This window comes from Piliocolobus tephrosceles, unplaced genomic scaffold, assembly GCF_002776525.5.
Source record: "Piliocolobus tephrosceles isolate RC106 unplaced genomic scaffold, ASM277652v3 unscaffolded_39942, whole genome shotgun sequence".
Taxonomy (NCBI): domain Eukaryota; kingdom Metazoa; phylum Chordata; class Mammalia; order Primates; family Cercopithecidae; genus Piliocolobus; species Piliocolobus tephrosceles.
In genome coordinates, this window is record NW_022324245.1 from 678 (window position 1) to 5,505 (window position 4,828).

At 55.4% G+C, this 4,828-nt stretch overlaps 1 pseudogene; it reads right to left on the reverse strand.

Annotated features, from left to right (window-relative positions):
• Positions 1-3,735: 3,735 nt before the first annotated feature.
• On the reverse strand, positions 3,736-4,584 carry LOC113223229 (annotated as a pseudogene).
• Between the last annotated feature and the right edge of the window lie 244 nt (positions 4,585-4,828).

Sequence of the window (4,828 nt, forward strand, 5' to 3'; positions counted from 1 at the left end):
GCACGCACACAACACCATGCCTAGCTAATTTTAAAATTTTTTGTGGAGACAGGGTGTTCCTTTTCAGCCTATGCTGGTCTTGAACTCCTGGGCAATAGTGTTCTTCCTGCCTCAGGCTTCCAATGTGTTAGACGTGGGCCACTGCATCTGGTCTAATGCATTTTTTAATTTGCGTGTTTATATTATTTAATATTTTTAAGTACTGAATGTGTTGAGAAATCAACTTGCAGAATTCCCGAACAATGGACGGTCAGCTCTAATGTCCTGGTTCATATCGCCCCAGCACACCACGGCTAGAAACCTTTCAGCCAACTTCCACTTATGTCTCCCGGGGCAGGACAATGTCACTTGGCCAATTCCCAAGAGGGACTCTGGAAAGGCAAGAAACTATTCTGTTCTTTACAATGGAACCTGACCAGGGAGAAGGCAGCTGGGAGGATCAGCTGGGCCCTCCAACCAGCAGCGTCCACCATCGACCAACTGCCCTAGAGCTACACTGTGCTGGGCATTTGGGGCACTGTTATGAGCAAGAATTTCCATTTTTCTTCTCATGGGACCTTCATGCTAGTGGCAAGAGACAATTTTTTTTTTTTTTTTTTTTTTTTTGAGACAGAGTTTTGTTCTTGTCACTCAGGCTGGAGTTCAATGGTGTAAGCTCGGCTCACTGCAACCTCTGCCTCCTGGATTCAAGCAGTTCTACTGCCTCAGCCTTCCGAGTAGCTGGGATTACAGGTATGCACCACCACGTCTAGCTTATTTTTGTATTTTTAGTAGAGATGGGGTTTCACCATGTTGGCCAGGCTAGTCTGGAACTCCTGAGCCACTGCACCCAGTCAAGAGGGAGATTTTAAATCCATCAGCATAATTGTGATGAATGCCAGAAAGAAGAATGTATGTGATGGGGAGGGGACCTAAGTTATTGTCTCATATTTTAACACTTTCATAGGCAATAACTAAAAACTTAGAAGCTTTAAACAACACACACCTTTAAGCCAATTTTGGCAAGCTAGGAGTTGAGCACATTTTAGCGGGTCCAGTGTTTGGGATCTCACGCTAAGCAGCTGGGCTGCTTCCTCATCTCAGGCTCCACCAAGGCAGAATCCATTTCCAGGTCCGCCGAGGTTATTGACAGAATTCATTTCCTCGGACCCACTTGGCAAGGGCCCAGCTTTTTGCTTCCTTGCCTATGGGGCCCCTCCAAAGATCCTTTCTCAGCACAGCATCTCCCTCCTGCAGCGCCTGCTTTCTCTCTAGTGTGTGAAGGTGATGCGCTGTGACAGTTACATCCCATTGCTTTTGCCAGGCTCTATGGGTTAGAAGCCAGTCACCGGTTTTGCTCGTACCCAAGCTCAGGAAGTCTATGCAAGGGCATAGGTTATTGGGGGTTCAGTCACTTTAGGGTGTGGCTGCCACCACAGAACTTGGTGAGAATTTAAGGGTTGGTAGGAGCTGGCCAGGTACAGGGGTGAGGGTGTGTCAGGCAGGGCTGAGGGCATGGAGGGGGATGCAGAGGTCTGCACCCTGGAATGTCCTTTCACTTCCTGAGATTTTGTTCTCCTGATCCCTGAGTACATCCCAGAACACAGTGGGGCCCTAGCAGGGGAGAAGTAGGGAAGCATGTATTGTTCATCTGGGGACCTCGTTAGGCAAATCAGATTAGGGGCCAGGATTTCAGTAGTGGTTGCGAGCATGGGAGTGATGAATGTGCAGGTGTGTGTGGGAAGAGCGATGGGGATGGGGTCAGCCCCAGCCACCATGAAGGCCTTAACTGTGCATCTACCCATCCCAGCAGCCTCCCTGAGTGAGTGATTTCAGGGTTCAGGTCCTGTTTTGCACATGGAATTGAATCAGAGTGGGACACTGCCTTGCCTTGGAGAGGTCACACTTCGACTTCTTTTTTTGTTTGTTTGTTTGTTTGGTTTTTAATTTGCAACAGAGTCTCACTCTGTTGCCCAGCCTGGAATGCAGTGGTGTGACCTTGGCTGACTGCAACCACTGCCTCCCAGGTTCAAGCAATTTTCCTGCCTCTGCCTCCTGGGTAGGGTAGCTGGGATGATAGGCACGCATTACCATGCCTGGCTAATTGTTGTATTTTAGTTTCACCATACTTACCAGGCTGCTCCCAGTCTCCTGGCCTCAAGCTATCTGCCTGCCTCAGCCTTTCAAAGGGCTGTGACTACAGACGTAAGCCACCACACCGGGCGAGAGGTCACACTTCATGCCAAGTGGGTGGCAGCCACTCAGACAGCACCCCAGCTGGCACTGGGAGTGAGGGTTGCTCAGCGTCCTAGGAAGGCAGAGGGCTGCATGAGAGGTTCGAGGAGGAAGGACTGGAGGAGGATTTGAGATTTTCACCTCTGCAGTTGGGTGGATGGAGGGGCTGTTTACAGAGAATCACAAGAATATGGATGAGCAAGTTAGGGCACTAACAAAGCACTCTATTTTGGCCACGGAAAATTTGAGATGCTTCCCTGTGTCCATCTGGGGCTTTGGGAAAGGTGAGGGCTGGGCATCTGACTGGGATGGATGTCTCTGGCAGGCAGCAGAGCATGTGGATAGTTTGTGAAGCCCGGAAGGGCATGAGATTTCCTGTTGCAGTGCCCACTGCAAATGGAAGGGCATTTGGCCAGAGCCCAGACATATACAAGTTGGGCAGAGAAGGGGGTGGGTCCCCGGTACCCACAGAGGAGCAGCTGTAGAGGTACAGGAAAACCAAGGGTGTGGAGTCACATGATGCAGGAAGCTCAAAGAAGACGAGGAAAGAGGTTTTAAAGACGATCAGGGCTGGGGACAGTGGTTCATGCCTGTAATCCCAACACTTTGGGAGGCTGAGACGAAAGGATAGCTTGAGGCCAGGAGTTTGAGATCAGCCTGGGCAATATAGTTAGACCTCATTTCTATAAATAAATGAATATGATTGGTACTTGGCATTTCAGGCGAGGAAAAGCAAACACATGAAAGCTCTGAGGCAGGAAAGGGAAGTGATTAGTTCTCGCTCCTGGTTCCTTTATCAGACCTTAAAGAGATGCAGAGACATTTCAGGTACTCCTTGGCCGAGCTCCTTCAGGGAAGGCCTAAGTTTGCTTCTACTTCCCATCTATTATTATTTTTTTTTTGGAGACAGAGTCTCACTCTGTCGCCCAGGCTGGAGTGCATGCAATGGCACCATCTCAGCTCACTGTAACCTCCTCCTCCTGGGTTCAAACGATTCTCCTGCCTCAGCCTTCCCAGTAGCTGGGACCACAGGTATGTGTGACCACGATCGGCTAAGTTTTTGTATTTTTAGCAGAGATGGGGTTTCATCTTGTTGGCCAGGCTGGTTTCAAACTCCTGGCCTCAAGTGATCCACCTGCCTTGGCCCCACAAAGTGCTGGGATTACAGGTGCGAGCCACCGCGCCCGGCCCTACTTCACTCCTAAGCATCATACGTGCTTCCAAATGTTTGCTGAATGACAAGGTGAACGAGTGAATGGGACTACGTGACTTCCGGCAGCAGGCAATCCTATTCCTTGGACCTCAGTTTCACTTTTTGTAAAGCAAGCCTGTCTCTCGCTCTCTGGCCTAAAAGTCTGAGTTCTGGGCTTGAGATGAGCCTGTCCTGTAGAGCAGACTCCAGGTGGACATTGAGCTGGGTCTTCTAGGAGGCCAGGATCTGGCCAGCTCTTGGCTCTGGTCCTCTCGCGAGACCCCGCGTGCCCAGTCCCAGCACCGTCCGACCCAACCAGTCTCTGTTACCTAAGGCCCCGCCCTCTCTGCTCAGCTCACTGCCCATCGGCCGGGGGGCGGGCCCTGGGCGCCCGGCTCTGCTGGGGGCGGGGCGGCGGGCGGCGGGCGGAGGGCGGGGCCCTCTACACCTGCGTGATGTGTGTCCCGGCCTCAGCCCAGCGCCAGCTGCAGCTCCTTGATCGGAGCCGATCCTGAGCGGGGAACACGGGCTGAAGTGGCGGCGGCGGCGGCGGCCCCGCCCAGGGGCTCCCTTGTTGAGGCTGCCGCGTCTCTGTCCGCTGCTCAGCTGCGCTCTAGTCTGCCCAGGCGCCGCGGCGAGGAGCTAGCGCTGGGAGGCGGCGGCCCGAGGTGAGACTGGGCGACGGGCGACAGGGTCTCCGGACCGGGCGGGGGTCTCTGCGCCGGGCGTGGCGACTCCGAGCTGGGCTCCGCAGAGTCCGGGGTCGGGATCCCGGGTCCGTGCGCCTGGGCTTTGTCTCCGCCTCGGGTGGCACCGGGGGCTTCGCGTCTGCTGCGATACCGCGTGGGCCAGCGCGGGGGTCCCGGGCGCCCTGCGGGTGCGGTCCGGTCCCACTGCTCCCCGGCTCCCGGCGTGTGCCGCGGAGGGGACTGCATGGACCCGGGCGCTGGCTTCTGCCCGGTCCTCCGCGGCCTGGCTGGTCCCCGCGTGCGGCCGAGTGGGCCCTGCATGGACCCACTCATGGAACGGGGTCCGGGTCACCGCGTGTGGAGACTCCAACGTCCTCTCCGCCCTCCCTCGCAGTGAGACTGCTTCGCCAGTCTCAACGAGGGGACTGCGCGGACCCTCAGACGAGGGAGTCCGTGACTCTGGGTGGGGGCTCTTTCCTGGCCCCGCATGATGGCTTCCTGAGTGTTTTGTCACTTATCTAGGTGGCTGCGTGGACCCGCGCGCGTGGGTCCTGGCTGCCCTGCTAGTGAGGCTGTGCGCTGCCCCGTGACTCCTCTGGGTCGACCCCGCCTGGGACGCGCGTGCAGGGGGGGTCTGTGCGCGGTTGCTGGGGGCGCACTGCCCCCGCCCCGTGATTTATCATCTCACTTGCTGGGCGGGAGAAAGCGAAAGGCGCGGGCCCGGAGCTGTCGC